Here is a 26,838-nt window from a genome sequence, read left to right as displayed (position 1 = left end):
TCCCTAACTGACACCTCATTTCAGAGAGGCATTGCACAGGGAATTAAAAGTTTACAACCCACTCACTAATGGTGTGTGCTCCACCCTGCTACAGGGCACAGCTACTCAGGAGGTAAACAGGGAATTGGATTGTGCTTATTCCACACTAATAGACAAGTGCTGGGCTTCAGGGAAGCTCGAAGACACCCTTCTGGGACTTCTGGGCCCCAGTCGCTGCTGGAGAGCTGCATAGAGAAGTCAGGAGCCAAGTGTCCAGGATCCACGGGTCCACAATAGGACCAGGTCCAGGAGCTCCCACACTCCTGGACGTCCTGCTGAGTTGCGAGAAGTTGAAAGCAGAGTCGGGACCCTCAGGCTGAGCATGGCATCTAGCTCGGGGGTGGGGAGGAGCTCCACCTTAACTCAGCAGTGATTGTCCTTAGCTTGGTGGCAGCTGTGGCTGGAAGCACAGAGAGGCTTTCTACAGAACACGCTCCCCGAGGTGGATCTTGATGGAAGAGACAGTCCATGGTTCTGAACTGTTTATTGACTCTTCATCATGGAAAATGGATGCATACCACACCGTACCAACTTCTCAGGGTGGATCCGAGATTCCTTATGGTCTGGTAAGGGAAGTGTATTGGCTAAACCTTCATGAGCGGGGAGAACTCTGTTCTGCATCTACACGACCACAGGCCATACACAGTTCCTTATGTGGAGAGTGTGGCACGTGGAGAATTGGGCAGGGAGTGGGAACTCACCTGTCTCAGGTGCGTACCTACCAAGTCTCCGGTCTCAGACCCGCTCTACCTTACCAAGCTTCCTACCACGGTTTACTGTCCCACATCACTCCAACTATTCTTTACTGAAGGAAAGGCAGTTTAAATGTTTTTTAATTTCTTTGTTGGAGAAAATACAAAGATGTCATTTCCAGGCCAAGAGTGAGGAAGCACTCTTAATGGAGCATCAGAGTTAATCCTTGGAAAGCCGAGATTCTAATTTGGTAATCTGGTCACACCATCTCAGAACATTCTTTCAGAAATTTTTATTGAAGTCTATTACAGCCTGGGAGACTTCTGGGAATTCATCTGGAGACTATTCTTGCTTATATACATACCAGGTTATTTATTGCAGGATTGTTTGTAATAAACAGAAAAGACTGGAAACAATCCAAGTGGTCATCAATAGGGGGATGGCTAAATAAACTACGGCATATCCTGTAGGGTAATACCATATAGCTGTCGAAAGAATGAGGAAGTTCTGTTCCAACGGACAGGAGATAGCTCAGATACAATGCTAGAGGAGGAAGCAGGGTATAGACACAGGAGTGCAACCCGCCACTTCTCATGTAGGAAGAGAAGAGAAAATATACACAAGAAGACATGGAAAATGCACAAAGGAGCAACGTCAATGGTGATCTCTGCCCATAAGGGTGAAGGAGAACTGAGGAAGAGGAAGGGAGGACAGAGACTACCTTTTTTGTTTTGATTCCTGACACCTGAGAATATTGGTTGATGAGTCATGAATCCACACCAAAAAGAAAGAAAAAAGCTTAAGAGAAATCATTCAGAGGTGTAAGGTAATTCCGTAAAAGTTATAGATGCTTTTAATTAAAAACTCAAATCAACGATCCAGGTATTTTGTTGGTGGGAGTCAAGCAGCAGCTGCTGGAGATGTGTGTACCACACTGGCCCTCCCTCCTTCTCCACAGATGTACACTCCGTTCTTCCCAACACCTTCAGTCTCCTGGGTGTCGCCCTCCCCGCCATTTCAAGTCAACCACTGAGTCAGAGATTTCGGAAGGCACTGTTTCCAACGACCATGTATACTGGAGGACTGATTGCAGCGCTCAGGGGGCTGAGGAAGGACTGTGGGTTAAGGCAGCTTGGGCCACACAGGGAAAGCTGTTTTGTAAAAGACCAAAGCAAACACATAAGTGAAGACAACATTTCTGCTCACCGGTGGCTTGCCGCATACAATTACAAACGCTGACAGTTGGGTGCCTCGTCCAGCAGTGGTGACTCTTGGCCACCTCAGTGTCTATACCAGGGGTCCCAATGTGACACAGCAACCCGTGCACAACTTATGATTGAACAGCCCACAGGTGGGACTAGACTACGGTGTTTTCTTTCCCATCGTGTATTTCCTTTAGGGCAATGGTTGTGTCTTGCTTATAACGTTTTATAATCTCAGAGCCTGCCGTGGAATTGGTACTCAGTAGACTGAAGTTTCACCAAATTACTTATATTTGGTGGTTTTTCCTTGCCAATCACTGAATCCATCAGTGAGAAGGCTCAGTTCCACCTGAAAAGTTATCTTGACATTGTCTTTTCACCGCCGTCTTCATCACTGCTGCCCAGATCCAGATTTTCATCATTTGTAGCCTGGACCAAAGCAATCGGCCTGCTCTCTGATCCTTTGCCCCAAGAATGCATTCCCTAAAATCTCTTAAAAGCAATGCAGAAGACAAGCAATCGCATCCTATCATCTAGGTCCTAGATGATATTATATCATATTATATGATATTATATCATAACCCTGAAGAGCTCAAAACTCTTCAAAGGATTGTGGGTGCACTTAGAATAAGATTTAAAGTCTTCACTCAGACTCTCACAGTTTCACAATGGCCTCATCCATTGCTTTGTAATTCTACCAACGTTCTGGTTTCTTCCTTGGGTTCCTGCCTTGGGTCTCGTCAGCATCTTCACCTTCGCCTGGATGCCCTGGCACCTGTATGTTGGTGCTTCCTTCTGACCAAACATCTCCTCAGGGAGGCACACCCTCGCCACTCCACCGTTTAACTGTGTGGATCAGATCTTCGCTGCCTTGGATGTGTTACCCTACTCACGCCTGTGATGCCCGAGTTCTCTTGTTCATCTTTTGTGTGTTCAGGTTCCTAGAACAGGGCTGCAGAACAGGGCTTTGAAACATTGAGTAAATAAAGGTTTCTAAAACAAACCATGAATATTCATTTCCTTTGTTCTGTGAACTTTGTGTGACTAATTATAAAACTAAGAACTAATTATAAAAAGGGCAGAGCCTATCAAAGTGGCTTCTGAAGAAACAGATCAGAAACCACGTGAAGGGAGTTAACTGAGGTAACAATTGGGAAAATATGTCTCTAAAAAATGAGTAAGTGAATGCTCCCACAAACCAGTATACAGAGCAGGTAATAAGTTAGGGGGAGGGTCAGAAAATGTCCAGATACTGGGTTTTCACTTGCACTGCTCTAAGTCCATCAGGAGACAGAGCTTTCTAGCTACAGTTGTTTTAGTGGCCACTCTCCAAGTGAAAGAACCCAGACCTGGAGATGTCTCTGGCTTGGACTGGAGAGTACAGCAAAAGAGCACCGAGGTTTTCCACCAAGGACTTCTGCTGCAGCTTCCTGCTCTCTTTTAGCTGCAGCATGATACACACAGGTGCAGCATTCTGGGAAAGAACACACGTTAGAGGGGACCGTCTCCAGGGCACAGGTCCACAAAGGCCTCACCAAGGGAAGGTCTTTTAATTGGAGCTGTAAGAAAACCGTTTTCAAGCAAAGGAGGCACAACTGGGGTAAAAATGTAATGACAAACAAAAAAATGGGGAAAAAACAAACAAACCAACCCATGTCTATAGAGAGGAGCAGGGATGCCCAGAGGGGAGATTGCCCAGAAGGGACAATACTGAAAAAAAAAGTCAGTGCTCTTTCACAGACAGCTGGGCACCCATGAAAACAGGAGATTGAAATAGACAGATCTGGGTTTTCTAAAGAAAATGACAGTGGCAGATTGGTGGGTGAATTGGAGCATGAAGAAAGGAGTTGGTTAGCAGCTTCACGCAATCGTGCAAATGAGCTAGCTCAGGAGAGGCAGGAAGACGGAACATTTGCGTGCACCGAACTCGCATATGGTCTCTGGTGGTAGAAGACAGACAGGAGAAAGAGTGTTGAAACACACACACTCACATACATAAACACGCACACATGCACACTCACACAATTACACACAAATGTAAAATGCACACACACATTCACATAATACACACTCTCTCACATACACACATGTGTACACATACGCACTTACTCACCCACATACACACTCATATGTGCATACACACATTCTACATACATAATACACTCACATACATACACACACATATACACTCACACACACTTGCACGCCCACATACATATGCATACACACTCCACAAACATACATATGGTCACACACACACGCGCACACACACTCACAGAGCGATGGGGAGAATATGACTTGGTAGATGACAAAGTATTAAGGGAGGGAAACAGAAGCAGGAAGGGGAGTCTAGTCGTACCTAAGATAAGGTGTTTGCAATGGTTTGGTTTGGTTTGGTTTGTTTGTAACTTCCAGGAAGACGGCTAAAACAGATATGAAAATGGAATCTGGGTTTTGAAATAAGGTAGAGACTGAATGGAGATCTAGATTTTTGGAGCCACTTAAATACACGTTTGGGGAGGAAAGGGTGTAGCATCTGCAGTCCATACCTAGCATAGGCGGGACTGTGGGTTTGATCCAAGAACCTATATGTATTCCACATTAAATATGATGCTGAATTAAAATTCTTGCTGCCAGTGACATAGAGCCTTTCCTGAGAGCGACGAAGATGCTTGGTTTCTTTGTAATAATGGTGCTCACAGAGCAATGTATAGATCTCAAAACAGAACAAACTAGTACATTTAAAATGAGTGTTTTACAGAATTTTAAATCTTCCCCAAAAGCACTAAAATTAGTCGAAGCAGAATTCCTCCTAAGACATAGCAAGTACTAAATAAATTATTTTACTAGTGATCAATTGATTTAGGAAAAAAACCAGAAAGCTGCTGTGGGTTTGCACACCAGCTAAACATCTTTTGCAACAGTCTGCCATAGTTCTTGTTGCTTCAGAAGCCTAGGCTGGATGTGCCACTTCCCTGGCCGTTCTGGGAATTCTGCACTGGGAGGGGGCACTCATTCCCTCCGTCAGCCTCCATCCTTGACCCACCCTTCCTCAGCCCACGCCTCTCTTCTCGCCCATGTCTTACTGTTGACTTTCCCTCTGGAGCGGCAGAGACAAGGAAGGTATTTGAAGAACACAGCATGACTCATCTCTGAATAACAACAGAAATCTCTTCTTATTGATTGATTTTAGGCTGGTGGCCAGCGCACCGTCCTCATTTGGCACTGGTCCCCCAACAGCACTTCCGAAGCGTCCTTCCAGTGCTCGGCTTAAAATCCACTTTGTACAGGAAACCATTTCTAGGTTGACAGAGAGAGGTGAAATCTGATACTCCCATTCAGCTGCCCGTGTGGACAAGTCGCTTTGAGTAATCACCAACTTTGTGTGTTTCTTTTGGGATCTCAGCTCTGTCATTCACTAAGTCTTTGTGACCTTGAAGGAAGTAGGACTGTGAGCCCTGTGCCAGCGGATGCTGTAGATGGAGTAAGTAGTGCGAGTGGAGTACCGAGGATGGCAATAAGGAGGAGCTCACTGAATTCATGGCTGTGCTTTCCGGGCATCCCTTCTTTGTGTCCCTTGCAAGCACCCTCACAAGTCCCATATGTTCTCAGGAGACATTGTAGAACGATGTTTAGGAAGTGTGTGGATCAAGGACAAAGTTGGAAAAGATTTATGCAATAAATATGCAGATGAGAAGAAATTGTTCTCGGGAGATGGAGAAAAATGAATTTGATTTGGAGGTGGTGGCAAAGGTCTGCCTTTGCATTTCCTTTCTCCATTCATTTAAAATTGGGTCTCTCGCCAAAAGGAGGGGACAGAAGGTCTCATCTCGATGAGTGTGGAGCTGCAGAGCCCTGTGCCAATACACCTGGTATTTATCCCTGCCAGCTGGGAGAGGCGCTGGGTTCTCAGTGTTTTACTACTGTGGTTTCCTGGGCTGGGAAGCTGGGTGCCTAATGATGATAGAAACCATAATATACTTCATAATTGCGCACTGCCCTCTGCCAGCCTTGGATTTAATTACAAAGACTAGGATGGAACTGGCAACAGCTTGTTCCCTGTTGGGGTGCAATACCCAGGCCCTGGAAACACGAAGTGAAGTGGCCACTGAGACCTCCTGCAGGGCCTGTCCTGGCAATGTACCCAGAGTCCTTTGGTTTGGAGGCTCATCCTGTGAAACAAAGGGGACTTTTAAATTGTCCACGTGTACTTGGCACTGCCAAGGAAAGAGTATGCATGAAACAAATGCTGTCATGCACGGAGTACAGCATCATGGGATTGCAGGCCCAGAAAGAACTGAACCAGGTGAGACCATTCATCATCCTGTCTTCTACCTCCAAACATCATGCTAGCACACTCGGGTAGGTGAGTTCCAGGACCTCGCCTTCTGCTTTGGGGGTGGGGCTGCTCTTGTGTCTAGCTCAAGTGTCAGGGGACTCACATTCACTTAACACTCTGGTGAGCACCTCTTCTGAGCCAAGGCACTGTGCAGGCACAGAGGTGGATAGCATTATTCCTGCTGGACATGGTGGCTCACAGCTGTAATCTCAGTGCTCAGGAGGATGAGACAGGAGGACCATCATGAGTTTTAGGACTACAGAGTAGATAACAAAACCATTAAGTGCCCCCTGTGATTCTGATCTGAGGCAAGAACAGCTTGTCATCTACGTGGAGGACTCTCACTTAGGCAGCAGCAATAGAAAACAGGACACACTCTGAGCAGATGAAAAAGAACGACCCAAGACCAGGAGAGAACCATGGCAGTGCCCTCTGAGGAGAAGAGGAGAAGCAGGAGAGAGGCAGGGCACCTGCGGTCAAGAGCTCATGGATAATCCTGCTGGCCTCTCTGGTTTTAGTTTTTGGAATGCATGTCACTCCCGGCTTACCTAGTTGTTAATCTACTTGTATACTGCTTGTCTTGCCCCATCAGCCACCTCGTCAGTTTTGTTGACCATTACATCTTGAGCTAATACTAAAATGCTCAATAAATATTGGCCTAATGATTAAATAGCACAAAGGAGGAAGTGACGGCGGCAGTGGATCGAGGGTGTTTAGTTCACACCATGTCGGTCCGGTTACGGCGCTGCGATGACCAACGTATGAAGGGAACAAGTTCGGTTTGGAGGCTCCAGTCCTGATCTGGTAGGCTTATTCTCTGTCTCTCACGGGGTGAAGGGCACACTGGGGCATGTTCTTTCTGTTGCTGGGGAAAACATTATGACTAAAAGCAACTCAGGGAGGAAAGGGTTTATTTAATCGTTCAGTGTACAGCTCAGCATCAGGGGGAAGTCGGGTTAGAAACTCAAGAAGGAACCAACGCAAACACCACAAATGACTGGCTTGCTCCTAGGCCCACACTTGGCCTTTCTTATACAGACAGCCAAGGCCACTGCCAGGGAGTGCATGGCCAATAGTGCCTGGGCCTCCTACAACAATGAGCAATCAAGAAAATGCTGACAGACACATCCCAGAACCAAGCCGATTGAGGTGGGCCTCCATGTGCGCTTTCCCTCAGATAATGCTGAGGTGAGTCAGGTGAACAGCTGTAGCTAATGAGAGGAGGGCAGGGGTGCACTGCAGAACAAAACTGCTCACATCCTGGATAGGAGGTGAAGCAGTGATGAGGATCTCACAACCCACTCTAATCCCCCCAACACACACACACACTCACATACACACACTCACATACTCTGACCTAAAGTTTCTCTGTCCACTAGCCTCTCTGTCTTTTAAAGGTCCCACCACCTTCATGCCAAGGACCAAGAGTAATTCATAGGCCTGTGAAGAACATCCCAGATCCAAACTATAGCAAAGAGAGAGAGAGAGATGCTGGAGCAGTAAGAAAGTGGACAGAGGCTTGCTCTCTGGTCCCAGGAGCTCCTGGGAGAGAGTTAATGTGAAGTGGTACGAGGAACAGAGGAGGAGCAGGCTTGGTGAAGTTCAGGTGTGTGTTCCAATGGGGAACTTACTCCAGTAGACAAGTGAAGCGGCTAGAAGCTGCTTAGAAATTCAGATCTGGCCTTCAATGACCGGACGTTCATCTGTGATTCTATCTGAATGGCTAGATCAGCCCATATACAGAACCAGAGAAAAGGGCTGAGGGCCAGACCCCGAGCCTCTCAAGGAGCCAATAAAGAACAAACACTTAAAAACAACTGAAAAAGCAATCCGAGGGTGTACAATGTTAAGGTGGGGGCCGAGAAGAGTCTAAGAAAAGCCTTCAAGAAAAATGTAGTCTGCAGTTCCCACTGCAAGGCATTAAAGACTAAAAGTGGTAAAAAAAAAAAAAAATCTTACTATTCAGCAGGCTGAAGTAGGAGCACCACTATCTTGTGGCCAGCTTGGGCTCCACATTGAGCTCCAGAGCATCCTAGGCTATACAGTCAGGCTGTTTCAAACAATCATGACTAAAAAGTGACCCTATATGGATATCGCTGATAAAAGGACCACTTTCCGTAGATTCCCTGGGGGAGCAGACTGTATTCGAACCATGAAGTAAACGGGAAGAGCAAGTCTTTTTGTCTAAGCACTGGAAAGCAATATGTCAGTAGCTTATGAGTGGTAACCACGGTTCTAAAGGGCCAGCTGAGGTGTCTCGCCGGTATCACAATCCCCCGATATACTTCTCTGTCCTTGCAGCCATCGAAATGGCGGGGCCATCCACATAAAATGCAAGCGAAGAGAGGGAGCGACAACACCCCTCCCCTCGTGTATGAGTCATCTTCGTGGCAGCTGAGAGCCTGGATGGGAAGAGTTGAATTCAATGAGATGCCCGGTTTGCCGTGAATATTGGAATTCAGTGACTTGGATGGCTCCATGCAAAAGGGAGCTAGAGAAACTCATTCACATTTTCCTACCCGGCACTCGCAACCTCCATTCAGCATTTTCGCCTCGGTCTCCCTAACAGAGCCCAAACGAACAAAGCTACTACTCCCTACCCGCACCTCTGGTTGACCTTCCACCTTAGCGCCCACTCCTAGCGGGCTCCACGGCCCCGTGACCCACTCCAGCCTCCTAGACTCCCAGTCCTCGCCCCCTCCCCTCCAGCCCTAGCCGGCTCTGCCCCGCCCACCCCGGCCACGTGTCAGCCTCTCTCCCACCTGACTGGCTCCTCCCTCTTCGGCCGAACCCGGCCGCTGTCGCAGCTGCCCGACTCCAAAATGGCAGCCGCGCACAGCACGCACCAGCGCGGCTGGACCTCCTTAACTCGCCGGCCTCCCCTCTGGAGCTCCCAGCCTCCCTCCTCCGGCCTTCACCTACCCGCCTCTGGATTGGCCTCCGGGAGTCCCGCCCATCTACAGCCCCGCCTGCCATTGGTCACGGTAGGCTGCCCTTCAGAGAGGTGTGGCCCCGCCCGCCCCCCCACCCCGGGAGGTATTTTCCATTCCGGTGGGGGGTTGGGGGGCGGGGGGAGGGGAGAGGGTGACGAGGGGGAGGCGGCCGGGAAGGGGTGGGGGCTGGCGGGGGCATCCGGCCGAGCTGGGGTCCCCGGGCTCCGTCCAGAGGAAGCGAGGCTGCGCCGGCCGGGCAGGAGCGGAGGACGGGACGCGCGGGCGGTCGCCCTCGCCCTGTCGCTGACTGCGCCGCCCCGGCCCATCCTGCCTGGCCGCAGGTGCCCTGGATGAGGCCGCCGCGCGTGTCCCGGCCGCTGAGTGTCCCCGCGGTCGCCCGGCGCTGGTCCGCAAGCCGCCGCCTCTCCACGCCCCGGTCCCTGTGCCCGGCGCAGTCTTCCTCGGGCGGGCGCCTCCGCACCTCGGCGCAGGCGGCACGGCCCTTGGGCCGGGATGGATCCGCCGGGAAGAGGAAGACCAGCCGGGGCGTTGAGCCCCTGCGCCCGGTGCCGCGCGTAGTGGGAGCTTACGCGCAGTAGGCTCTCGGTACGTCTCGGAGGAATTGCTTTTCGGTTGGAGTCAGGGCACCTAAGGGGAAGAAGGGGTCGTCTGGGGCTGATAGGAGGGCATTCGTCATCGGGGTCGTGGTGGGTCGAGACTGGATGGGGGAGGTCGTCGGTGCCCACTGCAAGGGTAGAGGGGACCAGTCAATTCACCTGGAGCCCCAGCGCTCCGACCTGAGGGTCCTCAAGGTCGACGGTAAAAGGTCTACCTAAAAGGTCTACCGGGAGATGAAGGAAGGAGCTGGGGAGCGTGGATGCGGGAAAAGACTGGAGCATCTCCGGGGGTTTAACCTGAGATGGTTAGTTTAGTACAGGATGCGGAGGCGGCCGCAAGGAAGACCCCGCTCCAAGTCCTTGAGCTTTTAATAAATGGCTCTTTGGTGCTGGGGTTTGGGCATTCGAGTAGCTGAAGCCGAGTGACTTTGTGGCAGCGAGGGAGTTGCATTGACAGAAGGATGCTAAGGAACAGCAGAAATACACTTGGTGTGGTTCTCAACTTTGAAGGCTATGGGGGTCAGTCACGAGCTTTTAACATTTTTATTTTGGCGTTCCAAGCAAACGGTGGCTCGCTGCTGGACTTCGGTCAGTGATCCTTTATTTTAAACTGTATGTATGGATTTGATGGGTTTGGGCAGTTATCAGTTTTCCTGGACATTCTTCCAACTACATCTTGACTTCTTACAGCAGCTTCTCCATCTACACCGGAGGCTTGCTCCTTTCAAAGTTAACACTAGGCTGGACTGTACTATTCCGATTTACTGACATTTATCCTGGAAGACTTGTAAGTCATGCTTGCTTTTAACTGTTTCTTTACAAGGCCATGTAAGATTGAACTACATGTTCTAAAGAAGTTTAAAAATGGTTTCTCTTTAAGTATTGAAATGAAAAAGATGCTGGTATTGGAGGACAGTGCTAAAATGAGCTTGAGTGTTCTAACAGTTGGGAATTTAGTCAAATACATACTTTAATCTTAATAGTCTCGTATTCACAGTCCTCTTGTGAGACTGGCTTAGCAACTGAAGAAAGACACACACATGGGCAATGGCTGTTGTCCGGAGTTCACCCTTGTGGCTGTCCTGTAGGGATATTACCTTTTTTATTCCCGGGTAGTAGAGTAAGCTAAGAAGTGCACTGCTGGTCCTTAGTCTCTTTTTAAAGTCACATCTGTATTACTAATTTCATACATTTCTTGAGTTCTCTACCGCTTACAAAATGAAGACTCACTTGATTAGGGAGTACTTAAAATTTAGGGGAAAAATCTGAAGGATACTTTGCTGGCTAATTCAAACATTTCTGCAAAAAGGTGCTAATGTTTTTAATTGGTCTCCAGAGTTCTTGAAAAAGTAATGGGTAATTATGTATTTTTCTCCTTATTGTCCTTGAATTTTACCATTTGTCCTTAGGGAGAATGTACTGGCATACAAAACAGCAGCTTAAAATATTGAAACCTAACACCTTTTGACATTATAATGGCTTCTTCATGATTCACCTTGAGATTCCTCTCTTAGGAGCCAGCAGCGGTGGGCTTTCCCTTCCTCCTGGTTGGGAGTGGGCTGGCGCTCTCTACTGCTGTGGGCCTGAAGCAAAACAGTTTACTGGCTGTGAAGTAATGGTGATAACTTTCACAAAAGGAGAGTGAGAGGCTGATGAGTCATTTCTTTCCGGGCTGGAAGAGCAGAAGGTGGAGATGATCATTCTGTAGATTGGGAATCAAGGCCCAGAGCTTTTGAAGGGACTAAATTGCTAGTTGGTTTGGAGCAGGATTGCAGGGTCTGGCCCTGTCACATCCATAGTTTGTTTCTGAGGACTTCTAGTGCCAGCAATAAATAAGTTTCGGGTTATTTGTGATACTGTCCCTTTGTAACCATGGAGAACTTCGAATGCTTTATCCGTGAAGTGATGCAAAACTGCATAAGCTTTTATTTAAAGTTAAGAACAATTATTAGCATTGTTAGCGAAAATGCTAATGGTTTCCTCTCATTGCAAAGAGACAAAGCTGTCATCTAGATTAAAATATTACATGAGCATCTCAGATTAAGCAAGTGTTCTATTTTTGTGCTAAAATTAATTGAGGCTTTTAGATTGCAAAAGGGTTTTTGTATTTTTAAGTGGATTGTGTGAAAATTATTTTCTAACTTGCCGGGTTTTCTTAGGTCGAAGTGGATTTCGGCTCCTTTAAAAGGAAGTAGACTTACATAATTATGAAAATCTAATTTATGCCGTAGTTGTAACAGAGACAGGGGTTGTATTTGAGCCACTTACCGTACAGCTGCCCTGGCTGGGTGTGGTGCACAAGTAATCAATAATCACAGCACTCGGGAGGCAGGGGCAGGGTAGGTGCTGGGTAAGGGCCAGCCAAGGGCTGCAGATGTGTAGTTCAAGGACAGCCAAGGGCTGCATATAAAATCCTGTCTCAAAGAAAAGAAAGAAAAGGGAGCACCTATCTCATGGCATATTGGTGCGGACTAACTGTGCCTAGCATATAGAAAGGGCACACAGTAAATATTAGACATTATTTTCTGTGTTTCATTAGGCTTAATTAGGATGTATGTCCTTTTCCCCCTTTTCCCCCTTGGTGTTAATTCATTCTTTCAGGCAAAAAAAAAAAAAAAAAAAAAAAAACCTAGAGGAAGACACGGATCCAGCAGACCTTAATGGACGTTTAGTGTCAGTGGCATGCGTAGGGTTTTTGTTCTGCCTCTGCTTACTTTAATTGGACCTACATATTAAGTTAATGTATACATGTCTCTAAATGGTGTGGGACAGTTAAGTAGTGCTACCCCAGGGTGCTCCTTTGGCATGTCTCCAGATGGCTCTTCCAAGTGTCGGCACATAGAGAGTAGCTGTGAAAAGCTGTCCTTGTATGTAGGAGAAATGTGTCTCTTTGTAAAGACATCTATTGGTGAAATAAACAGTTGATACAGCTTCCTTAAGGCTCCATTATGTCATATCTGGATCTACGAGAGAATGGCTAAATCCCAGTTACTCCAGAGTGTCACATACTCTGAAGATGTCACATTTACATAGCTTTGGGGGCTCCTCTTTGAGGTTCTTTTTATCCATATGAGTCAACAGTTATGTTCTGAAGTGCATCTCCTCCAGGCACCCTCCCAGCACCTACTACCCTCAGCCCCAGTTTCTCCAGCCCCCCCTTCACTGTGCCATTCAAAACTGTAGACTCCACCATGACCCGGTCCCCAGTGCTGACTGGAATCTAGAGCCTCAGGTGTGCCAAGCCAGCACTCCAGACTTTCCTCCTGGCCCTTTTTTGAGCCTCATCTTTTATGTGGCACCCACACATGCAAGTTCCAAATGTGTGCCTTGCCTTTATTTATTGATTTTTAAATAGACTCCAATACCAGCCCTCGAGTTTGGGAGGAGAATTTCCTTTCTCCAATGTCTCTGAGAAATCCTCATTTCAGTTTCATTATTCTAGATTGAAAAAGTATTGACGCTTCTTTGTAGGTATTCTGGAGAAAGTACAGAGTTCTAGAGCTTTCTGAGTGAGCTTAGATAAGAAGAGTTTATAAGGTCTGTTGACTGCTGAGTGAACCATGTAGAAGAATCATTGGACCCCGTTTTCTGTAAGTTAACCTCTCATCAACATTTTACATATTTACTGTATGTGTGTGAGCATGGGCATTGAGTAGAGGACAACTTAGGACACAGGACTTGTCACCTACCGTGTAGGTTCTGGGAGTGGAACCCAAATTGTCAGGCTTGGCACCACAAGTGCCATTAACTGCTGAGCCCTCTATCCTCTGGTCCTATTGAGTTCCTTTCTTTATTCATTAAACTGCTAGGTTTTAGCAATTTGTGTAGCTCCAACTTTAAAAAGTAACTCTTTTAATTTGTGGTAATTCAGGTCGGGCTAGCATTATGAACTGTGGTTTGGAGGATGTGGCAGGTGGGGAGTTAATAGCTTTTGTTAGCACGGCCAGAGTCGCTGGAGTCACCTGAGAGGCGGTCACCTGGAACCGTCAGACGTTTCTCGGGTTATAATTGTCTTTCACTTTTTTAGAATCTTAATGTTTGAAAAGTGACCGACTCCTAGTCTTTTGATTATTGTAAAGATAATGACTTTATCACAGTCCATAGGACAGTTGTTGGATTCCTGACTTACTGGGATTCTGTAGAAACATACCAGGTTTTCTTTGGGTTTATCATATGTTCACATATTCTAATTATGTGAATTCATTATTTAGTTAAATATGATTTTGCAGGCATCAGAAATACATTAAAGTAGAATGGGCATCAGGTCCGCCCCCCCCCCTTAGATCGGAGAGGGTGTGTGTTGGCAGATATTGAAATGGTGTGTCACTGAGAATGGGAGCGTGGGCGGAGTAGACAGTCCATGCTGCTTCCTTAGCCTTGGCGTGGTTGTTCGAGAGCACAAGGGACAGATACAGCATGTAAGTTCTTCAGCTGTATTGGTCAGGGTTTTTATTTTTGAGGAGAAAGGGGTCTTTGGATCTGGTTGGAGCAGAACGAACCTTGGAAGGGTAATCAGGCTACACTGTTGCTCATGTTAATGGTGGGTAAATTTTACTTGGGTCATTTAAGTGAAAATTAGTTGCCTGCCTTGGTATGTAGGTGAACAATTCAAATAAATGATTGGAACGAGACCATAATGACACTGTTCCATTTCTACACATTCATATATGCGTTTAACACTGTGGGGAACCAAAATATGCCGCCCTAAAATATACCTCTTTGGAATATTTAGAAAAACTGTCGACACTGGAATAGTTTTAAAGAGCTGTCTTTTTTTCTAGAAGAAATTTCCATCTATAAAAGAAATCTGCACTAGTAAACAGTGATGTACTCTAGGCTTCCGTGAGCCTCCCTCGTCTCCTTAAGGAGGAGGAAGGGAGATTAGAGGACGACAGCCCTCCCAGACAGATTGCCACAGGCTGTCACCTATTCTTCTGAGGGCAGCACCTTGGAGGCTTTATCTGACTAACAGCACAACCTGTTGTCAGTTGTACAAGCACACTGCTCTGCTGCAGCCACACAGGGTTTGTTGCCACCACGTCCCCACTGTACGTCAGGAGACAGTGTAACCCAGTCAAGGGGCCTTCTCTGCTGCATTCTGTCTTAGGCGTGTAGTCTGCCCCTTTAAGCCACAGGTCCCCCATCTGTGGATTCAGCCTTGCATTGAAAACACTGTGGGGAAAGCGTGCCCTGTAATGAGTGTGTACGGATGGTTCTTCTATTGTTTACTCTGGCAGTGAGGAGTAACAGCTATTTGCATGCTTTTACCTTTATTAGTATTACTCAGGTACTGTAGAATACTCGCTTAGAATGCTACAAAACGGCGGGTCCCCAGCACGGCATAGGGACAGGGTGTGATAATACGTCTGTAATCCTGACAGGAATAAGAAGATAATAAATTGAAGGTCATCTTCACTATGTGAAGGTCAAAGCCAGTCTGAGCTATATGAGACCCTGCCTTAAAAGAACCCAGGAGAATACATACAGATTACATGCAGATGCCATGCCATTTCACATAAGGGGGCTTGAACATCTACGTACTCTGTGTGGTGGCGGAGGTAGGTCCTGGGGACTGATCTCTTCGGCTGTGGTCGATCTAAAGGATCTCTAAGCATTAAATGGAACATCAGGCTGTTTGCATGAGACTGCAGTCGATTGCCCTTCATTTAGAGCAATGGCTGATGAGCTTCATTTACATTTCTAGGTGGTGCAGTAGAGTAGCAGTGACAGTTGCCAGCTGTAGCTGGTGCCGTGTGCTGCTGCAGGCGGTTAGGTCGGGCCAGCAAGAGGGGCCGAGGAGCACACCTTGATGAGGTTCCATGGCGCATAGGGATCATACATTCGGATGAAGATACTCCAAATTCTATTTATAGGACCTGACTTGTACCCAGGAAGGGGATCCAGAAGCTCCATACATGGATGGCTTCCTTGAAGGCATTTATTATGGTTGCTGTTGGGCCAGAAAGCCCAGTAACAGCAAGGGTTGTTGGGCACGGTTCTGGAAACAGGTGGCATTGTGCATACAGTAATTATCAAAAGGCTCCCATCTCTAGCTGTTATTCTACTGCTCTTCGTTCCCTTCATTTGTCAACAGTCGGAAGGGTGGGTGGCGTTATCCAATTTATACAAAGGGATTGACTCAAGGACATTAAGTGACTTTCCCAAGACAACTATTATGTGGAGGATTTGGGACCAAGTCTCAAGTCTTTTGATCACTAATCCTGCACATATCTTAGGATATTAAAACCATCTTTTAATAGGTTAATTTAAGGCTTATGAGGTACTGTTAACTCCTTGCCTAGAGAGTATATATAGATATTTTGAAAGGAGTTGTAGACTGTTTAAATTATTTCTCTCTCTCTCTCTCTCTCTCTCTCTCTCTCTCTCTCTCTCTCTCTGTGTGTGTGTGTGTGTGTGTGTGTGTGTGTGTGTACTTCAGGTTGCTCAGGCTCTGTAACCTAGTCTGGCCTTGAACTCAAGAGATCTTACTGCCTCAAGCCTTTCTACTTTTGTGTTTTTAAGAACGTGGTAGGATAGGCCTGAAACCCTAACATTCAGAAATTGAAGCAAGACCATCACAAATTTGACTCCAGCCTGAGTGCTGTGTAGCCACAGAACAACTTTGAACAGAAAGAAAGGGAGCTGGAAAGATGGCCCAGTGGTTAAGGTCACTGGCTGTTTTTTTAGAGGACCTAGGTTCAATTCCCAGCACCCACATAACAGCTCACAACCATTTGTAATTCTAGTCCTAGGAATCTGATGCCCTCTTCTGGCTTCCATGGGTACTGGGGATATACATAGTGCAAAGACATATGTGCAGGCAAAACAATTTTTAAAATTAAAAATTTTTAAAACGAAAAAATCCTTTTCAAGAGAAACTAGAGATGTCTTGCTATGTCGTTTCGCCCTTTGAAATTGGCAGTTCAGTCTTGGCCACCCATAAAATGCTTCTTTGGTTGACTTTATGAAATTGTGAATCATGAATGATTGTTAACAAGAAAAATGTCATTTAGTAGGAAAGAGACGGAATGGGAGTGCAGTCTCTGGGTCACTAGAGTCCTGAGTAGTGAGGGGCAAGTGTTAGGGTTGTGCTGGACAGGAGACGCTGCCCTGACTGAAGCGGGGGCCTAAGCAGAGCAGGTGGAGACGGAGGGAGGGAGGCCAAGGGTTAATTCAGCATGTTAGCTGAAGCACTGAGCCTCAGAACCGGCTCAGAGCTGAGAGCAAACACAGGAAAGGACCAGGGCGGCCCTCACTGTGCACATGCATACTGTATGTGCTAATGGTGACCGACTAAGTGTGTATGAAAATGTCGTGTGAGCGTCAAATACCACACCTGGGAGAGTGTAGGTAAGAAACCCTGATGCTCCTGTGAAGGAGAGACAGCCCAAGGGAGTGAACGCACAGGCATGGAGAAGCACTGAGGACCAAAGCCCAGGAGGCAGGCGGGAATAGGTGCATGAGGTGCTCAGAGAGAGCCACACGTCTGTAGCCTAACAGTGGAAAGGAGGTGGGAGGAGGGAACAGTGAGGCGTCCAGACAGACTTTCTCCACTCTTCTCTTTAGTTGGTGCAGATGGTACAGCGTGAGAATGGCTAATTGCAAGCTGGCTGCATTGTCTGATTGTTTCTTCACTCGTTTTTTCTGCACAGGGTTAGCTAATGGCTTTAAATAGTAGAAGGGAGCTCGTAAAAATAAAACAAGCCAGCCTGAGTTACTATTTATTCTGTATTATTACAAATAAAAGGGCACAGTGTGTTTAAGGAGATGGGTAAAATGTGCGCTTCCTGCATGAGTGTAAGAGGAAATGAAGGCGCTCCACTCGATCCAGCAGGGGCAGGATAGAGGACGGAAGCCTTAGGCGCCGTATTAGAGTTGGATCTTCATTTGGCTATGTACACTGGAAAGTAGGACTGTTGGGCATATTTTTAAAATAATGGCCATAGAGGTGATGAATAGAATATTCTGGAGGGAAGGCTTGTGGAGACCTTACTTACTAGTGACTGCATATGACAAGACGCGTGAGGGGATTTGGAGACCCTGTCTGACCTCTCACCAGGACATTACCATTGAGGACACCATTGAAGGCTGCCTTTGCATAAGAAGGATTATCTGATAGTCCGAATCAAGGAATTTGTGATGGAATGGAGATGACACCTGGGTTCAGAGAAACACAAGAAATATTCTCTAGACCTGGGTTTGCTGGGGGTGGTGGGGATGGAGCATAAGCTAGCTAGCTTGGCAGGGTGGGGAGGGTTGGGTTTGCACGTCCACAGGTAATTTTTAAGTAAGTCATGATGTGAGCAGGATATCAGTTAGCACACAAGTCTAGATCACCAGCCTGGTCTCGTTTGCAGATACAATTGGGAAGTGTACGTTGGTTGTTGAAAATCAGGAAGAGCGGCAGATGCTAATCATGGTTTCTAGATGACAATACATCCAGAACAAAAAACTCCTAACACTTGAACTGTAAAATGTAAAAACATTTAGAAAATTTTGCCATCCAAAACTCTTCACTGTATAGAGCATCCTGGCCTCAAGTTCACAGAGGTCCCCCCACATCTGTGTGGCACTGGCTGTGACTCTGCTTGCTTTTAGGGTCTTTGTTTGTTCTGGGCAGTCTGGGATTCTGAGCAGACAAGGGCTTTCTTCAGCTCTAACCCAGAGGATCCCTGAGCCACCAGCTTTGCCCCTTCCTCCCGAGCCCTCCAGCCTGTGAGTGCCTCAGGCTCTGGAAGGGTAGGAAAGAGTACTGTAAATTTGCAGCTCTTCCTCAGTGGAACTAGGGCAGTGTCTCAACCTTCCTAATGCAACTCTCACAGTTCCTCACGTTGTCATGACTCCCAACCATAAAATTATTTTTTGATACTTCATAACTAATTTTGCTACTGTTTTGAATCATAAAGTATCTGATATGTAGGATATTGGATCTGTAACCCCACTGGGGTCATGACCCACAGGTTGAGAAATACTAAACTAGGAGGCATTGTTGAATCAGTAAGTAAAATGTAAGTACATCTGGTTGGAGCAAGATGTTCAAGCCCTGAGAGGAATGTGGGAAGAATCTGGTAGGTGATTGAGTTTCATGGAAACAGTGCATGTAGGTTCAGCTCTAAAGAAAGTGGAGGAGATTGTGGAGTGAGAGGAGCAATCTGCTTTGGAGAAGGGAACACAGTGCCAAGAACCAAGAGCGGGAAGTGGTGAGTGGGTGAGGACAGCTTCCTGTCACTAACAGGCCTAAGTTACCCAGTGAGGAAGAGCAGAGGTCCAGTCTGACCCTTAGCCTCATCGCTCTGAGCCTGTAGTGATGTAACACATCAGGGTGGGAGTGAGTGGCCGAGGGAAATGGCCCATCTTTTGACTAAGAAGCAAAAGGAGAGCCTGGAATCCCAGCATCTCCTTTGAGGGTGTACCCTCGATGACCTGAGGACCTTTCCCTGGGCCCATCTCGAAGGCCCTACCACCTCCTGTCAGTGCCATCTGCAGGTGAGAGCCTCTGAGGACATTCAGAATCCAGATTAAAGCAGTCTGAACTGGGGTCTGAGAAACCAGAACAGGTAGACAGCTGCTGGGAACTAAAACTTGGATTTGAGGCTCTCTGGAGCAACTTAGAAAACGGGACACAAGCACGATGATGAGGAACAGCAGTTGGGCACTGGAATGACAGTTTGTTTCTTCTGTCTGTGATAACCTGTTTACGGTCTAGACAGCGCTGATGATCTGTGTGCAGTTTAAAGCCCATGCATTTTTTTCATCTTGTTACCATGTCTCTCTACAGTAGAAAGACAAAAAATTTAAAATTTCATGGACCTGCGAGTTTTACGGGTCTCAAAACTCTGGTTTAGTAAATTATAAGAGGACCAGTACATGCAAGAAAATTCAAACATGCTAAGTATACTTTTTAATTTTTAATTTTTTTTTTTACCTGTTTCAGGTATCTAAGGCTGGCTTTGAACTTTGACCCTCTTGCCTCCACTTCCCACAGCCCGGCATCAGAAGTCTGAGCCACAGTGCCAACCTCAGTTCCGTACTCTTTGGACGCTTTTTATATCCATATAATTCACAATTTCCATCAATCCCAAAAGAGTCCTTGTACCCCTTCCATTCTCGTTTGCTCTTTTGTACATACCTACAACCAATGTTCTGGGTTTTCCCCCAATATAAGATGATTTTCAAAGCTGCAGAGGGTAGCTCAGGGTAAAGATCTTGCTGTACACGTATGTGGGCTGAGTTTGGATTCCTAACATCTGTGTAGAAAGCCAGGCATGACTGCATGACCAGCCAATCTAGATGAGAGGGCAGGCAAGCATCGGGGTCAACCAGAGACCCTGTCTCAGACAAGACGGTGAAGAGCAGTAGAGAGGCCTGATCATATGTCTGACTGCACACGTGGTGTGCACACACAGGCGCCTGTGACGCACAGCACATACACACCACATGTACACTATTAAGACTAATTGTACTGTTGTAGAGTTTAGTGAAGGGAGTAAGCTTTAGTGAACACTCGATATATTTTCTTAGGGCAGGTTCTCTTTTTCTCTTTAGGAAATACTTAGGGGTACAATTGCTCAAAATAGAGTTTCCAAGGTGGATTTACCATTTTACAGTCTGATTGTTAACTCCTCAGCTTGATTGAATCAAGAAAGGCCCAAGAGAATAGAAAGCTCATCTCAGAGAACTGTTTGAGGGTAGCAGTATGCCCTAGGTTCTGGATGTTCGAAGAGGAGGGTGTGGGTTACCACCCCTTTTTCTCTCTGCTGGGTGACTTGAGATGGCATTGGCCGTATGTCCTATTCCCCATATCCTGGTCAAGGTAGTGTGAAACCTAGAAAACCATGATCTAAAGTAAATGTGTCCCCTAAGGCCTGGTGCTCAGCCCTCCTGATGCTGCGGCCCTTTAATAGAATTCCTGATCCCCAGTCAGAAAATCATTTATTTCTGTTGCTACCTCATAACTGCTATTTCGCTACTGTTGTGAATCATAATGTAAACCTCTGTGTTCCCCATGGTCTTAGGGGACCCCTGTGCAAGGATTGCTCCACAGGGATTGACCAGTTCCTGAGAACCACTGCCTCAAGGCGTTTTCCCTGGGTATGTCATTCAGGGGACATAGAACTGACTGACACACCCTCTCCCTCAGACACACCCTCTCTCTCAGCGTCTCCTTCCCTGCTGGGCTAGCTGCCATGTTGGGGTAGCTCACTGTGGTTTGAACCTCACTTTCCTGGCAGTTGTTGATAATTAAGTACGCTGTCATGTGCTTTGGGGGCCGTTGCATGTTATCCTTTATGAAACACTTGTTCAGAACAGCCACTGTCCGTCTACTGAGTCTTAGTGTTTTCTCCCGGTCTGTGGTCTCACTATTCATGGTGGTGCCTTCCATTTCATTCGTATTTTCGTTTATGCTAGAGTTTGCTGGGTCCCCAGTAGCAGTGGAGAATATAGATCTCTCTTTGTTTAGATCTAATTTCTAGAGCAGTGCTGTATACTTTTCTGGGAAAGTTTCCACAAGGTTTTACTTTCATGTTCGTATTTCTCAACTCTTCCACAGGTCTCTGGTGCTCTGCCCTGCACTTGTGCCCAGATGTCACCAGCCTTGAGCCTTAGATGGAGCCAGTTCAGGCAGACTGCTGACTGCCTGGTCCCTCCTACACCCAGACGAAAGGCAGTCCGAGGCCCACCTACTCATCGTCCTGTTCTCAGGCTTCCAGCCCCGTGCCACCTTGATTTCTACTTGTTCCTAGCAGCAGACAATTCATAATTAGTGAGCCAAGGCTTTTCCTTCCCTTCTGACGTGGGAGAGCATTGTGCATGCCGCTAGCTCAGGAGCAGGCCAGACTTGCGAGTATAGATTCTGCTGAGTGGAAAACCCTATTCTGATGCGTTGAAGTCAGAAAACCGTAAAACAAGCCATCGGAAGTTGGGGCCATCTGTAGAGCCTGCATGTGCTTCTGTGGTCCTGCAGGAGGTCTAGCCAGTGCCATTCACTCCAGTGCTGCCTGGGAATGGGAATACAGGTTGGCCCAGACGGACCTTGCCTTGCATTCACCCTGCTCCAGCCTTCCTGAGTTTTCCTTTGTCTTTCTTTGTTTTGTATTCTGGATGGAGCTTCCGCCTAGGGCCCTTTGCGTGAGGTCACTGCAAGCCCTTTCTCTCTAAGCCTTGGTTACTCTTTGGTTTCTAACTGGATGGTACTTCCTGTGTCTGTCCCTAGCATCTAAAGCATATGGACCTGGAAACTCTTCAGAAAGTCGTTTTAGTGCCTCGGATTCATGTACGTGCTATGTACAGACCATCTTAGACGTCTAGAGAATGTTAACATTAAGAGATTAAAGAATGTAGTTGACAGACAAGTAAATAGACCCTAGGGTGGCACCATTCATCCACCCATTCAAAAATGGCTTTAATGTCAATGTTCTAGAATGCATTTTCTATGGCAGCTGCAGACCTAGAAACTTACCGTGCCTGGGAAAATAGGTTTTAGTTTAAACAAACAGAGAGGACTAACATGGCAGACAGCTGTTGTACACTTTGTTAGATCAGACAGTGAAAGAGTGGCAGTTACACAACACCTTTATCAGTTGTGTCTGCCAGCGACCACGGCTCTTCTTGTCCTCAAGATCGGAGACAGTCGTGTATTTTCCTTTATTTTTTGTAGCCTTTGTGAAGGACTTTGTCGCTGTAAGCCAGGTGTTTAGTATCTTGAGCCTCAGTTTTTATCACAACACTGATGAGAACCAGCTACTGTGGAAACTCTACCTACTTGTGTGGCTGGTGACATCCCAGGTGTGACGTGTGTTCCTGCAGAGCCGCCCTGCCCCAGTCTTACTCACGCTGAATGGGACTTCACTTAATTGCCTAGGCTGGGCTTGAACCCATGCTATAGCTTAGGCAGGCCTTGAGCTTGTGATCCTCCTGCCTCAGTTTCCCAAGTAACTAGTCCTGTATCATTAGACTGCTTATCTCAAATGAGGTGAGTGCACGCTTTGCCCTGGGCGGCTCCTGAGTAATTGTTAAGATTGTTTAAGTGGGAAGGGACGTGTTAGGTGTCTAGGGAAGTGAGAGGTGGGGAGCTGGGAGGTGGTGTGACCACGATATATTGTATATATATATAAGAAATTCTTGATTTTACCAAGAAGATTGTTTTCTTCTACTTAGAAGGCTCAGGTCTGAAACTAAAGCTGTTGTGGCTTGATCTGTATTACAGATATTGCTGGCCACTGCCGATGTTAGAGAATGCTCAGACTGCTTGATTTTGTGACTGTTTTCTAGGGCGGAGTAAAGAGCTATAACCCTCTTTAACATAGGCTGAGAAACAAACAGCTCTATTAATATTTATCAAGAATCTTTGTTTTAAAGTTTTGTTACCTCAAACATAGACCGTCTCCTTAGGATACTTTTTCAAAAGGAAATGTTTAAAGTACACTGAAGAAAAAGAGCAGTAGAGGTAAACCCATCCTCTGCATTAACAACGTGCTAGAAGTTTCTACAGCGTCTCCCAATTGACGTCATAATGACAGTTACCCCGTGTCCCACCTGCGAGGTGATGGATGGAGGGGTGAGGATACAGCGTGCATCTTGCAGGACAGATTCGGTTGTAAGAAGCTGAGCAATTACGTCCTGAAGGCTCAGGACGCAGTGTGTGTTCATTTCCGTACGGTTCACCCCGGCATTGAGAAGGAGAACAGCAGCTGCACCTTTAATGGTTTTGCTTTTATAGAAATGTCTCTGACATTAGAGAGCAGTTTTTATATGGCAGGCAAGTAAATTAACCTCGTTCCTTTCAGACGGAAGAGTATTGACAGTGATTATTGGAAATTTGATTATCAGTGGTTTGCCTCCTACCCAAGAAAATTCCAGTTTGGGGTGCTTTCTCGTAGGCACATAGAGCAAAAGAGCATTCAGTTATTCTTCCTAAAGAGTCTTGTCAAGCTTTCAAAGAACTCTTCGGACCTAACACATTCGCCTCAGTGTAGGTAGGAAGCTTCCCTATTGGTGGGTGAGCCAGAGGTCAGTAGCCACCCACACGGCAGCCCGAGCCGGGACTAGAGCAGACGCCCTGGGCTCCGATGCCCTTCCTGTGTTTGCCATTTAGAAGCTGCATGTAAATTTCTATACCTCACCTAGTGTTGTAGGTTATTAGAAACAGTATAGGATTGCAGTTCCTCTCTGGAATATCTTTTCTGTAGAGATGAATTTGAAGTCTCCAAAATGAACTGAAAAGAAAAGAATGAATTGTGATATTAATTGTAAGAGACTAGAGCATGGTGTAGGTGTGAAAATAAAGTTGAATGGCAGAGGGCAGGGTTGGGGGGAGGTTCAGCTGGAGTGAGGTGAGCCCTAAGGATAGACGAAAGGTGCTGTACCGTTAAACATTCTCAGAGAAGATGGCCTGGTCTGGGATACTGAGGGCACTCGCTCGGGTGCTGCAGAAATCTAAGAAAGTGGCAGACACCACAAGGAGCAAAAGTGGAGAGAGACAGACATAGGGGTGGGGGTAGGGATGGGGGTGAGGGACCAGTTGGATAAGGTCATATAAGTGGTGTTGAGTGGAGGAAAAGTAAAAATTTACAGTTTGTTTAGTTGGGGTTTTTTGGTTTTGTTTTTTATTTGTTTACAAAATTCAGTAGAAACAGGGTGGTGGCATCTGCTTTAGGGATTATTAACTCAGACCTGTGAACTTGCTGTGCAGTGAAGAACAGCCATGTTGGGACAGACTTAGCAGTTGCTAGACAGTAAAGGGTGTAACTGTGACCTTGAATGCCTTTCCATCCACACCAGCTTCTCAGCTGATGAGAATCAGTCCTAGAAAATACTTGAGTAGACACACTGAGCGCAAGGCCTCACGGGTGGAGGGGCGGGGCATGTGTAAAACACCTACACCAAAGTTTACAGTTTCCCTGGGGGGTTGGGGGGTGGTAGACAGCTCAGTCAATAAACTGAGTGATTCGTTTGTGGTGCAGGCATGAGGATCTGAGTCCGGTTCCCTAGTACCCATATAAAAAGTGGGGAGTAGGACCATGTGCCTGTGACTGCCATCAGTACTGGGGAGGCAGAGACAGGAGGATTCCCAAGACTTGACGGCCACACACGCACACAGTCACATGGGGGACGGATAATCTCTGTTAACTTGAGGAGCTAGGTGGATTTTATTAAATGAAATTCATCATTCCCAGAAAACTAATGTTTTCTGTCCTCCATGTAAATAAATAAAGGAGTGGAATTCTGATTTTTCCACGTAGCTAGGAGTATGCAGGATGGGGACAGCGTTCACCTGTTGATTACCGAGTAGCGTCTTAAGCGTGCGCGGTGTAGGATCAGATGTCCAGAGCTAGAGACCTGCTGCTTGCTTTGTTTAGGGCAGCGTCTTCGAACTTGTACTCCCGGCCCCTGGCTATACTGGCAGTTGGTATTCCACACTGTCACCTCTGTTTCTGTTTGCTTGTAAGTAGCTTATCAGGCTGGTCTGTATACAGGGCGATGCACCTTGCTGCCACTGGCCAATTCCTGTAACAAACCGCCGGCCCCCAGGGCTTCCTGAGAGTCCGTGGAGGGAACCTGCACCTGTCATTCTCTTGCTACTGATCGTCCTCTGCCTCTGACCTGTCTTGTGTCATGTAACTCACACATCACACATTTTCTCCTTGAAAAGTGTTAATGCTTTTATTTATTCTGCATTTTACCCATAACTATGGGTTTATAATATAAAGTTAAGTTGGTATTTTTTAAGATCTTCTTTAAATAGCACATTTTTCCAACTTGAAAATTAATACTCATCAAATCCAGTGTTTAGAAATTTTAAAAAGATAAAATTACAATAATCAAAAACTATGCAGAGATCTTCTCAGGGTGTTCCTTATCTATGTTTTTAAATATTTTAAATCTATTTCTTTCATGTACATAAATGTTCTTTCTGCTGCATGTTTGTCTGTACACCTCGTGTCCCTGGTGTCTGGAGGTCTTGGATTTCCTAGAACTGGGATTATTGGTACAGTGAGCTGCAGATGGCGCTGGGAACGGAATGTGGGGAAGGGCAAGCCCTGCTAGAGCCACGTGTGCCACAACCATGGGTGCCCTGTGCCCGTGCTCGGGTTGGCTAGAGTGTTTGCCTATCACTGGCTATCCGTGCTGGTCTCAAACTTTAAATTCCTCCGGTGTTGGCCAACAGCACTCACGGCGTCATTAAGTCTTCTGACCATCACGGTCTTTCTTTCTAATGCATTTTGGGTAGATTCCCCGTCTCTCAGAGACGGCTCCCATCTCTGATGCTTACAACCATAGTTCTAATTCATTTATTTTTTATTAAGCAAGATGTGACCATGTGTTCGGTTGAGCGGATGCCTTGCCTGCCGACTGCCGGAAGCACAGGGGAGCGGCTGCGCTCGTTCCCACTTCCTTTAGGTGGCAGATTTTTGTATGTTTGGTTGGTTAGTTTGCTTGTTTTGTTTTCTCTGTGTAGCCCTGGCTATCCTTGAACTTGCTCTGTAGACCAGGCTAGCCCGCCTCGGTCTCCCTAGTGCTGGGATTATCTGGCAGGTTCATCTGATTTCTCACAAGTTCTCCACAACAACTGGATACTACTCGGGTTTTGACAGAACTTGTCTCTTGACTTTCTATGTCCATCTACTTAGAAAGAGTGCTAGGGGGACGGACAGACAGTATTTGATAGTTACTATGAGTGGTCAAAGTTCTAAGTATTTCAGAAATTTAAGGAACAATGGGAGAGGAGAATTTCTTAAACTTAGGACTTTTATTTAGACTTTCTGTTGATAATTGAACCTTTTTACAAAGGAGGAACTTGATGAATTTTGCTTTTTCCTTTTTAAATTTCCGTGTGTGAATGTTTTGCTAGCGTGAGTCTGATTACTACAAGCTTCCCTAATCCTAGTTCTCTTCCTCCCCTGTGCCCTCTCATAAAAATAACTTCCATTTGAATAACTAGATAGTCTTCTGAATTAGCTCTGTCAAGATAATTGGAATTTTTAAAGTTATTGTATGTTTCTTTGTGGTTTCCC

The 26,838-nt window shown here is 46.5% G+C and overlaps 1 protein-coding gene and 2 long non-coding RNA genes across 4 annotated transcripts in view; 1 reads left to right on the top strand and 2 right to left on the bottom strand.

Moving 5' to 3' along the window:
• Positions 1 to 1,559: 1,559 nt before the first annotated feature.
• LOC148005042 (uncharacterized) lies at positions 1,560 to 5,868 on the bottom strand. The gene is made up of 2 exons (XR_015622667.1): positions 3,284 to 5,868; positions 1,560 to 2,886 (listed from the first exon to the last, which is right to left on the bottom strand). It is a non-coding gene; the product is annotated as an uncharacterized LOC148005042 (long non-coding RNA).
• A 1,299-nt stretch (positions 5,869 to 7,167) lies between these two features.
• On the bottom strand, positions 7,168 to 9,159 carry LOC148005041 (uncharacterized). Its single transcript, XR_015622666.1, has 2 exons — positions 9,036 to 9,159; positions 7,168 to 8,675 (listed from the first exon to the last, which is right to left on the bottom strand). It is a non-coding gene; the product is annotated as an uncharacterized LOC148005041 (long non-coding RNA).
• Positions 9,083 to 26,838, top strand: part of Socs5 (suppressor of cytokine signaling 5) — a 31,610-nt gene continuing 13,854 nt past the window's right edge. The window contains exon 1 of one of the 2 annotated variants that reach the window (XM_087554247.1): positions 9,083 to 9,257. The gene's annotated coding sequence lies outside the window, so the exon portion shown is untranslated. Of the gene's footprint in view, positions 9,258 to 9,452; positions 9,813 to 26,838 lie in introns of those variants that run through there. The other variant, NM_001109274.1, reaches the window with a different exon arrangement.

The sequence above is a fragment of the Rattus norvegicus genome, chromosome 6 (assembly GCF_021556685.1).
Source record: "Rattus norvegicus strain SHRSP/BbbUtx chromosome 6, alternate assembly SHRSP_T2T, whole genome shotgun sequence".
Lineage (NCBI taxonomy): Eukaryota > Metazoa > Chordata > Mammalia > Rodentia > Muridae > Rattus > Rattus norvegicus.
The sequence above is the reverse complement of the archived record's forward strand: the minus strand, read 5'-3'. Positions and strand labels throughout refer to the sequence as shown.